The 15,213-nt window shown below is 37.0% G+C and overlaps 1 protein-coding gene across 3 annotated transcripts in view; it reads left to right on the top strand.

The window, feature by feature from the left end:
- HS6ST3 (heparan sulfate 6-O-sulfotransferase 3) overlaps window positions 1–15,213 on the top strand; it is a 647,987-nt gene that overhangs the window by 570,369 nt on the left and 62,405 nt on the right. The window lies entirely within an intron of this gene.

Genomic DNA, 15,213 nt, shown 5'->3' with positions numbered 1-15,213 from the left:
CAATATGGCAACCACAGATTGCTGATGCATTCCAGTTTTTAAGTGGGATGTTGTTATGATTAACCGTGGCCCAGCTCCTTACCTCTCTATTATCCTAATGCTATCTCAGAACACTTCAGTCGCTCATCACATTCAATTAATTCTATATGCTTTCTAAAAATGCAGCATAAGGCTAAAAGAAATGTGAAGGAAAAAAAGATCAATTATATTTAGCTTTCAGCAGGATTGGAATGATACAGTTTTCTCTTTTTGTCTATTTTGGTTAAAGACCAATCAATATATAAGAATACCATGTGTTTTAAAATAGGGGCCATGAAAATCATTAACAAGATCTATTCTTTTATGTGCCATATGCTTAGCTAGAAATTAGATCGAACACTTGAGCTTTTTTTTTTTAATATTACTACCCCAAATAGGAAAGAATCTTTTAAAAACTTTATAGCACCTAATTATATTAAGCAATCTGTCACTACTGATTTTTCGTAATCCAGATACTAATGAATATGTGTATCTCTCTAATTATTAGAGGATAGCCCTTCATAGTGTGGCAGTTCTGAGTAATGACAAGGGCCCAATGGTGTTTGAAGTAGATTAAGATTCAGGGCCATGGAGACAGTATAATCAAAACATGGTGATGCTGGGGGTATCACCAGAATCATTCACATATGGAAATCTCTTAGAAGCAGGGTAGATATTAGGAAGATACATTCAGGAAGCATTTAATTTTACGTGTCAGAAATTTTAACTAATGTAAAAAACAAATTCGTTAGCTCATACAAGTGGGAAGGCTGGAGGTGAATCTCACTTCATACATGTAGGTCATTTTTCTTGACCTATCTCTCATCTTAGCTTGTCTCTCTCACCCTTATGTTTACTTCATCCTCTGCTGTTGCAAACATGTGTTCTCCATATGGCATGAAAGATGGCCATGGGTATCTCCAGATTTCTAACTTCCTTGTTCAGCAAAGAAGAATAAAGAGAACTTGTGTCTTACAAAGCCCATATACAACTCCCAGGACAAGATTTTCTGTAGCCCTGCTTGGATCTTGTATCCTCTCTTGGTCCAATAACTATGGATGGAGAAATAAAGATGCAGTGCTTGCTTGGGTCAGGGTTGTGCACCCCTGTGACCTGGAGGTGTAAGGTCTTATGAAAAGGGAAGTAATTGGGGCAAAAGCTTCTAATACGGCTGGAAAGGAAGACCGCAAGCCAAAAGCAAAAGTCCTCAATTAATACAGAGGAAAAGCTCTTGGTCCTGGTGAATTAATTAACCATGACTAATCCTATGCAGAATCGAGCAATATAGCTCATGCTGTTATACTTAGCTACTCAGAGCTGAGCTAGCTTGCAAAGGTCTCACATGCAATCCTTACACACTCTCCTTGTATGCCTGCCTTCTTTTCATAAATCTTTTGCCTGGTCTCATCCATTACAATGTACATTTTCAGGCTTCATTAAATGATTGTGTCTTGCATATTGCTCTGCCTGGCTCATAGTAGAACCTCAGAAATGTCTGCGAAATGAATTATCATGCTTTTTTCTTCCCTTTGTAGAGAGACTGGTAGAGTCTGGCACTAGGTGCTGTGTAACAGTGTAAGTTCTTGCCGTTTTCAAATTGCCTTTATTTGAGTTGGCACTTGGTAGCCTCCCTCAAAATCCTTCTCTCTCCTACCCCCGGCTCCCTTATTACCTTTTAGTTTAGGAAATAAATAGCCCAGACATTGAACTACTTTTAGTTCACCGGATCTTTAGAATTACCTCTCACTGCCCACCTTCTCTTTCTGCCGTGTTAATCTCTCACTAAAATAGAAAATTAACAGTTGATGCCACAGTTACTTGGGGAGTTCCTGAGACTAGCATAAAATGAGTAACTGTCAGGTGTTTGTTTTTTCCCTAGTATCACTGCAAAAATGCTCTGTGATTAACACGAGTACATTATTTCTTTATTTTGCCTTACAATGGTGATTTTAATGGAATTCTGTGCAACTGATGAAGTACCATTGTTGAAGATGATAAGAAGTCAAGATTTTTCTTTTAGATTTTAAGTGAAAAAAGCACAATATATATAATCTGTCTTGTTTTATATATAAATATGTAATTATATATAATTATACATATAGGCAAATATATGTATAAATGCATGTGTATATTAAGTTTCCAATACACCACTAGATTTAATTTGTTAATATTCTCACGTTTAGTTTATAGTTTTGGGTCAATATTATATGATCATTGTAGAATGAGCATGAAACTTCCCAGCCTCTTCTAAGCTTTGGAATAGTTTAAATAAGACCGGTATTCTTCATTGCCATTATTTTCTTTTTTGGTATTCATTTGTAAAATAATCTGGGTTGGTACTTTAAATTAGGGATAGAAATTTAACTAAATTTTTATTTCATCTCTGGTCATTTGTCCAATGAAGAATTTTAAATCTTTTTGAGTCAATTTTGGTAATTTATATTTTCATTAAATATTGCTCCTCTCATGTATATTTTCAAAAGTCGTTGAGTACGTTTGTACTTAGTACTCTCACATAACTTTTAAGATCATCTTTGTGTCTGCAGAAATGCCCCTTTTCTAATGTTATTTTTATTTCCCGCTTTATCAGATTGGTCAAAATTTTGTGTATTTCACACTTATATTTACTAAGCTCTACTGTCTCTTAGTTTTTTAGTTAACTAATTTCTACTTTTATCTTTTATAAGTTTACCTCTATGCTCTCTTCAGCTTTATTTTACTTATCATTTAATTCAAAATATCCCTAGGTATCATAATCCAGAGTTAATGACTAAATGGATTTATCAATTACCCTACTCCATGGGCGTAAGAACACATCAAACTTAAAATTCTTGGCTCTCAGTCTACTCTTCTAGAATTAAATGGAAGAAGATATTATTTTGTGTAAAGGGTTCTTAATAGCTGCAGAAATCTCCCACAAGTGTTCTGCCCATGATAACTAGAAGACAATAATCAGATGCTCCAAATTCCCTCAATTACATATTTAGATTACCCTGGTACCATTGAAGAGACTTGTACCAGTTACCAGCCATTGCAAGGCAGGCAGTCGGTAAAAAAATAAATCACACAGTGATAGTTACATGGCCCAAAATAAAACTACCATCTTTTGAAATTGCTTCTATACATGCTGCCTAGCTCTGTACCTGCCCTGGGGAAAATCAGGGATTATAAGAGATGCAATATTCTACAGCTACAGCCTATACAGGAATGGTACCATGACCCCGGGTGCAGTCCTAGACCTCCCCTTCCTCACTGGGAAGCCACAGCCCATCTTCAACAAGCCCGTCTGTCTTTGACAGTGAAGTGAAGATAAAGGTATATGCCACATACCTCCTTCCTATAACTCTTTCATTATATCAACAGGAGTGTTATTGTTAATGAGATAATGCTTTCAAAATGCTTTGTATGCCTTTGACAAAAAAAAAAAGAAAAAAGAAGAAGAAGAAGAAGCAGCTATTTTTAAAAGAAGAATTGCTCTGCCAGCCTTGAACTCAGATCTGAGTCTGACCCGTGTGCCTTCTGTTGAGAGAAAGCGATTAACCATGAAGACATTCAAGAGAGACTGGAAACTTTGCCCAACAGGCAGGAGATCAGCCATGACATAGCCTACTGTGAAATATCATTAGCTTCCTTTAAAATTCTGTCAACCTAAGTTGAAATGTAGGTGAAGGTTTTAAAATATAAAAAAGAAACATGTCAATAGCATTTTAGTTCCAAAGTGAAAAGAGCTTACTTTTTTGTTTACAAAAAATTACAGGTTCATTGAAACACCTTTTCAAACAATATAGAAAAACGTAAAATTAAAATTGCCTATTATCTACCACCTGGAGAGAATCATAATCTGACCCATAACTTTTTCAGATATCTATCTATGTATATTTGTATGAAGGGAATCATATAACATTTTTCCCCCTCATAATATGTTGTGAATATTATCTCAGATTTATAAATAATATTTAAAATAAAATGTATGTGGATATACCTACTGTCGTGGGTTGAATGATGCCCCTCCCCACAAGATATACCCATTGGAACCTATGACTATGACTTTATTTGGAAATAAGGTCTTTGCAGATGTAATTAAGTTAAAGATGTTGAGATGAGGTCATCCTAGCCTATCTGGGTAGGCCATAAATCCAATTTTGTCATTATACCAGGAAGGCAGAGGGAAATGAGAAAGACACAGAGAGAGGGCTGGATGAGATAGAGGTGGAGATTGGAGTGATGTAGCCCAGGAAAGCTGACAAGGAGCCCCTGGAAGCTGAAGAGGAAAGGGACAGGACCTGCCCCAGAGTCTCTAGAAAGAGCATAGACCCAGCACCATCTTGATGTGGGGCTCTGACCACCACAGCTGTGAGAGAATAAATTTCTGTTGTTTTAAGCCAACAAATTTGTGGTAATTTGTTCTATCAGCCCCAGAAAGTGAATATACCTGTGTACACATGGAAATTGATACATTTGGGTACATGTTTAAGTGGAGCCTGGATTTCCAGTAGTTCAAAAAGAGTAAGTATATAACTAATCATAGCTAATGCAATGATTTCTCTTGAATATGGTGTTTAAAAAAAAGGAAAGCTGATTTCCAGGACAGAGATATATATTGTATAATTGTATATTGTGTGTGTGTGTATATATATATATATATATAGAGAGAGAGAGAGAGAGAGAGAGAGAGTATACTGTAAGTCCCCTCTTAAAAAAATGTGATGTATATGCATAATACATATAATACATACATATACTGCATATATACACACATAATCTAAGATACATATTGAATTATATATAATTATTTAGATTATAATCATTTGCATAACTTGCAAATAGAATTTATTTTTGACTGCACCGAGCGGCTTGCGGGATCTTAGTTCCCTGACCAGGGAGTGAAACCAGGCCCCGACAGTGGAAGCGCTGAGTCCTAACCACTGGACGGCCAGGGAGTTCATGCAAACAGAAAAATTTTAAAGCAAATAATTTAAAAGCAAAGACTCATTAACTGACCGTCAAATTTAAGAACAGGATTATTACTAATACAGATGAAGCTCCTTATGTGGTCTTCTGGCTCCCTCGTGCCCCTGAATAGCCTACAGATGTAACTACTCTGACTTTAAAAAAATCACTTCTTGGGCCTCCCTGGTGGCGCAGTGGTTGAGAGTCCGCCTGCCGATGCAGGGGACGCGGGTTCATGCCCCGGTCTGGGAAGATCCCACGTGCCGCGGAGCGGCTGGGCCCGTGAGCCATGGCCGTTGAGCCTGCACGTCTGGAGCCTGTGCTCCGCAACAGGAGAGGCCACAACAGTGAGAGGCCCGCGTACCGCAAAAAAAAAAAAAAAAAAAAAAAAAAAAAAATCACTTCTTGTGTTTTAAAGTTTTAAAGCCAGGTTTCCCTAAATACTATATTGCTTTTCTTTTGAGTTTATGTAATGGTATAACAGTCAATGTAGTCATTTCAGAGATGCTTTCATCACTCAATGAACATTTCTACAATTGATCCATGTGCTACATTCATTGTTTGTGCATCTGGTTTTCTACTGATGGATACCGGAGCTGTATGCAGCATTTGCTAGTATTTGCTATTAAGTAACATGCCTGTGCATGTACCACTGCGTACTGGACTTGCACATTCTCAGGATGTGCACAAGTTTAGGTGTAGAAAATGATGCCAAATTGGTTTTCCAATGTGTTGACACCAATTAACCCTCCTGCCAGTGGTGTAGGAATGTTTTCTGTTGCTCCACGTACTTTCCAAAACTTGGTAGTGTAACTCTTTTATTTTGCCAATCTAGTAAATGCAGAATGGGATCTTATGATCTTATTTTGCATTTTTTTGATTGATAATTGGTTGAGCATGTTAAAATAAGTTTTTAGACCATTTGTGTTTCCCACTGTGTGAGATATTTATTCATGTCTTTTGCTCATTTTTCTACTGAATCATGTCTTTTCATATTGATATTTAAGATTTCTATACGTATTCTAGATATATTGTCAGTTACATATGTTGTAAATATCTTCTCTCAGTTTGTGCCTTGTCTTTCACCATCTTTATAATATCTCTTGATGATGAAAGCTTAATGTAATGGAATTCAATGCACCTATTAATATTTAAATTTTTTGTTCGTGTCCTTTTAAAACTGTTTCTAACCTCCAGGAATATAAAGATGTTTTCTTATATTTTCTTCAAAAAGCTGCAAAATTTTGCCTTTTATAGTTAAAAGATTTTCACATTGATTTTTGTGAATGGTGTGAGAGGTAGTGTTCAAATTTAATCTCTTTCTCATGTCACTCACCAGTTGTCCCAGGGCACATTCTTGAAGAAGCACTTGTTTTCCGAGAGATTTGTGTTGCCATCTCTGTCATAAGTCTGTTGTGTCTATTCAGTTTTATTGTTTTGTTTTTTTTTCCCTAGTCTATCCCTGTAATTATCCTACAGAGTTTTAATTGCTGGAGCCTTAAATTGATCTTGTAGGGCAAGTCTTCACCACCTATTTCTCTTTTTCAATAGCCTTTGCCATTTTGCTTTTTAATATACATGTTACAATCACCTGGGCAAATTTCTTAAAAACAAACAAACAAACAAAAAACAACCCTGATGGGATTTGGATCTTTAGATAAATTTGGAGAGGAATGTACCTTTTATGATGGGAAGCCTTCCTTCCCCTGAAGATGCTAACTCTCTTTATTTAGTTATGACTTCTTTAATGTCTTTCAGTAAAGCTGTAAAAATCTGTCCATAGTGGTCTTACAAATCTTTTGTTAGATTTTTTTAGGTACTTTATATTTCTGTTGCTATTTTAAATGATATCTTAAAAAAACTACATTTTTAAAATTGTTATTGATGGTATAGCGATTGTGTATTCATCTTATTTCTAGCCAGATTGCTAAACTCTCTTATTAATTTAATAATTAATTTGGATTTTCTGTGTATATAATTATATCATCTGTGAGAAATGACATTTTTGTTTTTTCCATTCTAGTTATTATATTTTAAAATTTAGTTTTCCTGTGTGAATATGCAAGCAAGGACCCATAATACAACCTGCATAGAAGCAGATAGTGGACATACTTCTCTTGCTCTTGATTTTAAAGTGATTGCTTCTAACATTTTACTCTAAAGGATGTTTTGGATCTAGGTTGTTGGAACTACTCTTTACTGGGTCCAAGAAGTTCTTTTTTATTTCCAGCTTACTCGTGATATTTATTAGGAGTAAAGCAATTTTATCATGAATTTTTCTTCATGTACTGAGAGGATATATGACTTTTTTTTCTCCTTTTATCTATTAATGTGGTGAATTGTCTGCAGAGACTTCTACTGTCAAACCCCTTTGTAATTTTGGGAATTTTTAAATGATGAATGGTACTAAATACTGTCAATTCTTTTCTTCACCTGAGATAATATAATTTTTCTCTTTCTTTAGTGAATATTGTGATTATATTGATTCATTTTCATATGCTAAACAAATCTTCCATTCCCTGACAAACCATATGTGCCCATGATGTATTATCTTTTTTTATATATATTAGAGTCACTATCACTTATATTTGGAGTCTAAAATGAAGACAAAGCAAAAAACAATGACAGCAGCAAAAGACCAAGCTCATAGAAAGAGAGATCAGATTTGTGGTTACCAGAGAGAGGCAAAGGATGGGGGCAGGGGAGTTGGGGAATTGGAGGAAGGTGGTCAAAAGGCACAGCCTTCCAGTTATAAGATAAATAAGTACTAGGGATGTTAATGTATGACACAATGATTATAGTTAACACTGCTGTATGATATATAGGAAAGCTGTTAAGATAGTAAACGCTAAGATTTCTCATCACAAGGAAGAAAAATTTTGTTCCTTTTTCTTGTTTTTTTCTTTTTTATTGCATCTATATGAGTTGCTGTTTGCTAAATAAACTTATCGTGGTAATCATTTCACAATATATGTAAGTTAAACTGTTATGCTATACACCTTAAACTTATACAGTAATGTATATCAGTTATATCTCAATTAAACTGGAAAAAATAAGGTGTGTGTATATATGAGATTAAAGTAACATTGCTTGAATTGAAATATGTAGATATTTAAAATATTTAAAATCAAATCAGAGAAGAGTTACTTATAAATGTTCTAAATATTGAGAGTTGTTAGGACACAAATTCTAAACCTTTCACCTTGCGTTTACTTAGCAATAGAAGGTGATGTTTACAGTCGTGTTGATCTCTTTTGCAAGCTGGTTCTGTATAGACTCCAACTGGAACCTTATTCTCTCTCTTCAGGTTGTTCTTGTCGCCCTGTGAATAAAATTAACAAAGAATTATTCATTGGCTCAACGGCCTTCTTCAAGACTGCTTCTTTTTGGGAGAATAAGATATTTTTATTTGAAGTCCAACCTGTTCTTTAACCACTCAAGTCACTGATTGTAAAGAATTAGCACTTACTATATTTATCTTGTGTGAACTGAACGTTTTACAAGGCTTGGCAAAGCTGAGAGGTTTTGCATCTTTCCTATGTCCCCTCATTCCTTCCACTGTTCTTTCTTCTCTTTTACTTATCCCTCCACCTCTTTCTTTTCCGTTAGACTGCCTTCTCTCCATTTCAGTCCTTTAAGTTTTAGAAAAAATACAATAAACTTAAAAAAACAACAACAACACACACAAAAAAACGAGATACAGGAATAGATGTTCTGTCCTAATACCACCCTTGTCCAAGTGGTGATTTAGTTCCTTTCGAGAGAAATGATTTGCAAATGTGAGATGATGTAGCACATTGCCCATTTAGATTCTTTGGAAGTAAAGTGTAAGTGAGGAAACAGGGTGTGGGTAAACAGCATTGTGGGGGGCGGGGGGGGAGTGGCTTACTAAAAAGTTTTCCAAGCCAGTTAATTTTACCAAGGTTGTTTTAAAATTTGACATAAGTATATATCTAAAATGAAGTAACACGACCTAAAGGTTAAGAGACCCAGACTGGCAGGGTTCAAACTCTGGCTCCACCTTTAGGAGCTGCATGGCTTGGACAAGATTTTTAACCTCCTTTTGCATCATTTTTCTCCTCTATAAATTGGAGGTAATAGTGGTAACTTGATTAAATGAGGTAATATTTGTAAAGTGCTTAGAATAATGTTGGACATATAGCAAGCACTATATAGTTTCCTCAGTAGATAAAATAAAAAATAAATAAATGGGAAAAAATTGGACAAGAGGGTTACAAGCGTTATTGCATCGATATGCTTTTTTGAAGAGTTATTCTTGGATAACCTTGAAGTTAGAAAATAAGCTGATTTCCAAAGGAAAATGTGGTGTGCAGGAAAACAGTAGAAATGAAAGAAATTATGACAGGCAGTTATACCTACAGAATCACAACCATTTGTCCTTTAATTAAAAATAGTTCCTAGTGTAAGAACAATGTTTACTCACATCCACTTCTTTAGAGTCTAGGGATTTCCTCACGTGGTTTTGCTCCATCCTTAAATATTTTAAAGTCTTTTCTATTGAGTACATGAACAACACTAATTTTAGCCCCGATTGTTATATTTTAAAAAAAGCTTAAAAAAGTGTGAAGCCTGACTGTTTTCAAAGAAGGCTTTTATAACAAGAAACTAGGACTGTGGTTTGAAAGTGATTGGTCTTATTAACTGGAGAGAGAAGTATGGCCTGATGGAAAAGGAACAAGTGATGATTATATCTTACACTTTCATCTTAGGCTTCCCAAGGTACCTGAAACCAAGTCTCATTATCATTTCTTTAAATAGGTGAAGCAAGGGAGATAGCCAGTTAAGTGTGATTCCCAAGGTCACACTCCAACTTGCTAACATAGCGATAAAAATCCAATATACTTGATTAGTGTCCGCTGCCTGCTCATCCTCTTGGCATCAACTTTGCGCGTGATGGGGAGAGGAGATGGGCAGGATGATCTTCTCCGTCTTTCCAGCCCTGCCATCTTGCTTAGTGGCTCCCCTCTTATTAATCATTGATTGCATCTCTGCAAGCTTTCCTTCACACCACTTCTGTTCAGGCAGGATTCTTGCTAGTTAAGAAGTGAGAGGGACACGTGTGTGCCCTGCCTGTTCCCTTGTGCCACTTTCACACTTTCTCATCCTTTCAGCTCTGGAGGAAGGTTGTAAGTCCTCACGAGTGTTTTGGTTTTCGTGGGTCTTTGTTTTATGGACCACTTCCGCTTGGAATGCCTGTCATGTTTGTGGTTCATTTCAGAAAGCTTTGGGGATTTCATGAATTGTGAGTGACTTTTGTCTTTTTAATTCTTTCGAGTTTTAACCCGTCGTCCATGTCTTTAAACCTAGTTGTAGAGAAGGACATAGGAATAGCCAGGATAGGGTCGTCCAATAGGGTGGCCGCTAGCCATAAGAGCCTATTGAAATTGAAGCCGGAACTCAAACTAAACAAAATTAAAAATTCAGTCCCTGAGTTGCACTAGCCTTGCTTCAGGCACTACCTATTATCTCCCGCAGCTTCAGCCTCAGCCTACGCATCTCTAGAGTGGAGAGATTGGATTAGATGACGGTAAGATCCCTCTGGCACTAGCGTTCTGTGATTTTTCCAGGGACTTTTCTTGGGTTTGGCAGTACTGCCTTGGATTCTGTGAGCAGAGCCTCTCCCTCCCAATCTCTCTCTCTCTCTCTCTCTCTCCATTTTGCAAAATGCACCTCTCTTATATTCACCTTGTATGTTGGAACCAAGTGCTTGGCAAAGAATATGGTAATGTATTCAACAAAAGCTTTGTGTACTAAATATAGCCTCAGAGTTTTAAAGAGCTTTTTTTTTTTCTTTTGAGTGTAGGCAGCTGTTTTACTATGAAACAGGTCTCAGGAAGAGATGAGGACACATTCTATTTTGAGATAAAAGCTTCATCTGAGATGTAGCAATGACACTGTAATAAACGCTATTACAGTTAATGAAATCAGGGTAGCAGCTGATTTTTATTTGATTGTACAAGGCAAATTCTTCCAAATTTCCATGTATACCTTCTGAGCATAAACTGGCAGTAGAGCCTGTTGTCAATCCATCAGAACCACAAGTTGGTCCCTGTTCCATTCTTCTTTGTCACCCGGAGGTAGTAAAGAAAAAAAGCAAGAAAAATAGAGGGTTAAAATAGTAGAGACTAGAATTTCCCTTTTTTTCCTCAGAACTTCCAATGAAAGGGCAACATTTAATTATCCAGTGAGAAACATTTATGAACCTCGGTTTATAAACTAAAGCAAATGATTAAAAAAATCACGGAAGACAGAGTTTCTGTTTACATCCCTTGGAAAAGTAACTGTGACAATATGGCATTAATCATCATAAAAGGGGGAATTTTAAAACCTTGAATGCAGCCAATGTCCTATGTGCTGATTATCTGTGCTAATTGTCTTTTGCTTGTTATTTCAACCCCTTAACTAGGAAGATTCTTAGCATATGTCTATTTTTCCCCCTCCTTCCCTCAGGCAGAAGTTCCCTTGGGAGGGAGGTGCCTGAGAAAATCATTAAGTAGAAGTTTTATGAGCCTAGGTGGGATAACACTTGGAGGTGACTGATGACGTGATTGCAGCTCACTGTTGAGGGACTTGGAGACTCTCTAGCATCTTTAAAAGGAATCCTTTCACTTGCAACCCAGCAAAAGAACTGCAGTTTTCTCTAAGGATAAACTTCCTTTGGGGTGTCACAGAGAAATATTTCTGAGGAACCTTGCATTAGCTTCAGTCTGTTTATTTTCTGATGAAAACAATCCCCCCTTTGTCACCAAAATATAGTTTATAGCTATAAGACCATCCCCAGCTAGGATGTTTGCCCTTCAACGAGATTGTTTGAGACTTCTTCTGGTTCATACAAGAAATTACATAGCACTAACTTTGTCCTGTCAGAACCCTACTAATCTGAAAGGATTAACATTCTTAACAAATTCACTCCGGGGATAGCTTGCTTTAAAAAAAAATGATTGTTATGAATAACATACATTTATTCATGTATTTATTTTTATTTAGTGTCATAAGAACACTTAACATGAGATCTACCCTCTTAGCAAATTAAATGTACAAAGCAATGTTGTTAACCTAGGCATAATGTCGCACAACGGGTCTCTTGCTTTTGAATTGAGCCAGTCTCTGAGTGGAGTGTCTCAAGTATTTGTAACTTCAGTGTATTTTTGTGCAGAGTATAATTATTACCCTACCTTTTTTCAGCAATCTATCCATCAGACTCTTTGAGCTAGTTTCCTATGTTGTAGTTAATAAATAACCATTAGTTATGAAACTTGTAGTGAGGCCATCAGGCCTGGAATCCTCAGACCCACATCAAAATCCTCTCCATGGCCTTTTTGTTTCACATCTACTGCAGGACATGTGGCACACTGTGATTAACACACATGCGTATATGCACACACTAACACACATGCACCCCACGGTAAGGTTTAAGAAAATGAAGGTCAGATGTGTCTCAATCTGTGTGTGATATTGAGAAATTATGACTTTGGGGGGGAAATGCGGGAGGGAATACAAAAACATTAAAAATGTTGCCTGTTTGTGTAACCTGTTACACATCTTGTACACTGCTTCCGTGTTTGTCTGAGAACCTCTTGAATTGCAACCCTGAAATAAAGCTGGGTGTATGCACGTGGTGGCAGATAGGATTTTGACAGAATTTCTGCTTGTGGGAGGTCTGGGTGGTATTTGGTGATAAATAGTGCCTAAAGCCATGTGAAATGGATCAGGATGAAGAAATTAGTCTGGGAATTGAGGAATGCAGGTTGAGGCATGAAGCCAGCCAGTTTCATATATTGCCCAAATCTCAATCAGCCTAGAAATTAATTATTAAGTGGTCAAAAAATTGGACATGCCCTGAATTAAAAGTGAAAAAAAAAAAAAAAGCATCAACACAACTTTATCGAATGAGATACCCATCACCCTGGCCTGGTTAAGGGCCAGGAATGCCCTGAGTCCTTGGAAGGAGCTAATATGAAAATCAGGTAAATTCCTTGTTCTTCTGCCCCCATTGGAAGCCATAGTAGTTTTGCTTTCTTGTTTTAGCTAAGAAGAAAGAGGCCAGGGCCTGGAAAGGAAAACAGCCTGGAGGTCATCCTATACCTTGTTTTCTTTTTTCGCTTCTCATTCAGGCAGGCACAGTAGAGCCTTAGAGACTCACAGTCTTTCTGAGGACCTGGGAAGAAGAATGCTTTCATTATTTTTCCAATCACTAGCAGCGGCTTCCTCCTCTCTTTGTTTACCTTGCTTATGCTTGGAAGGTAGGTCACACTGGCTCAGCATACAGACACCACTCTTAACTGCCTTAGAGGCAATAGATTAAGGGGAAAGGGGAATGAACACTGTCTATGAAAGAGAGAGATGCTTAGCATCACTCCCTCAGCTAGTTGACCACGTAGCAAAGTAATTGCCAACAGTGATTCGGGACCTGCCTTCTGCAAGCAGAACATTTGAGTACATACGCAAGACTTTCTTAGCAAATGATCCCGAATTCCAACTATGTCAGTTTTGCATTCTTCTCTAGCTTTTCCTTCATTTCTCCTCAGACACAGTTGTTCAAGGGGCTAGAATTTTAACATAAATACTCAAACGCCATTTCTTCTATTCTGACTGAAGCATGTTTAAACTCAGAATAAAATGGATTCTTTCCTGCTACGTAAGCCACAATACAGGTGGGGGAAAAAAGATTTTTAATATGACTTTTTTGGATCCCAGAAACATGCCCTTCATAAAAAGCAACCTCCACACTCTTCCGTGAACATACAAGCAACGCCATTGAGCCTATGAGCCATTTATATAAAATCTAAAATGCCAGCAGTCCCGTTATTTAGTCTCTAATATCTGCTTGCTTATACCCACTTTATTCACAGCACAGGAAAATTCTAGACCAATACTTCAGAAACTCTAGTGAGCGAACCCATCACCTGCAGAGCTTGTAAACACAGATTCCTGGGCTCTGCTCCAGAAATGTAATAGGGGGGCAGTGGAAGGGGCCTGAGAATTTTCAGCTCGAACAATTTCTGAGGTGATGCTGTTACTGCTGGCCCATGAGCCACTTGGGGGAGCACTGATCCTGGCCAAAGGGCCCACACTGAGAACCCCTTACTGTTAGCACCTAAGACAACACGCGCAAACACACACACAATCTGCTTTTATTTAAGGCAGGGGATTTGGTAGGTTCATTTCAGGATAGAGTGGTAACACATCTTCTTTACATTTCAACTACCTTCAAGGAAATAGCAGAAAGAGTTAGAAGGCCATTAGGATAGACCGCTGAGCACATCCCTGACTTTAAAACCCCAAACAGAGGAGAAGCCATGAATGCAGACATCCATTCTGTGTTTCCTAGGAACACAGCATTACTGACACATTGCTTTAGCAGGGCCATTTAAAACCTCTAGCCAATTGGTAATTATTAATATTTATTACCACTCTGATGAAACCCCCAGCATATATTTACTTTCTAAAAGTTTGTAATAAAAGCACTTATACTGATAAACAATTAGTCATTTGGGGGACTTTTTCCCTGTTTAATTTGTTTCTCACCCCTATATACCTCCATGTAGATTAGATAGATAGTTTTGAATGAATATATATATAGAGAGAGAATATATGTATTTTATATATAGTTTTAAATGTATATAATATGTAATATATATATGTGTGTGTATATATATGTGTGTGTATATATATATATATACACATATATATTCTAGTTTTGCTAGCTGAGTTATGAGGAAGAAATAAATTACTATCCCTATTCTACCCCTTTCTTATTTGGAGCTACACAATTATATCATTAAGTTAATTATACCAGTGATTAAAAGGGATCAAGTTATCTGGGAAGAGTTATTCAGAATGAATTACTCCTTAATGCATGTACACATGGATTGGTTTGATGGAAGAACAGGAAGGATGTAGGTTAGTGCAATATTTCTTGTTGCATTTTGCTGTCAGAGGCTTTCATTTCTGCCCTTGAAAGGCTCAGAAGTCCCGGATAAACCGCATTATACCAGTCCTTATCTTTCTTATGGGTATTAGGGACAGATATTCTCATTAACTCTCAGCTTGTGAATTATGGGCCAGCCATTTACTGTACAGAATAATAAATTATCCAGAACTATGTGTGTGCACAGCTATTGGCTCTAAATATTGGCTTCCTTGCCCAATGCGGTTCAGTTATTTATAGACACCAGACTGGAGCTCCCGTGGATGAGCTGAATTGAAAGTGGATGCTGGTTG

This window comes from Pseudorca crassidens, chromosome 18 (genome assembly GCF_039906515.1).
Source record: "Pseudorca crassidens isolate mPseCra1 chromosome 18, mPseCra1.hap1, whole genome shotgun sequence".
NCBI lineage: Eukaryota > Metazoa > Chordata > Mammalia > Artiodactyla > Delphinidae > Pseudorca > Pseudorca crassidens.
This window is presented reverse-complemented; position numbering and strand designations above follow the sequence as displayed.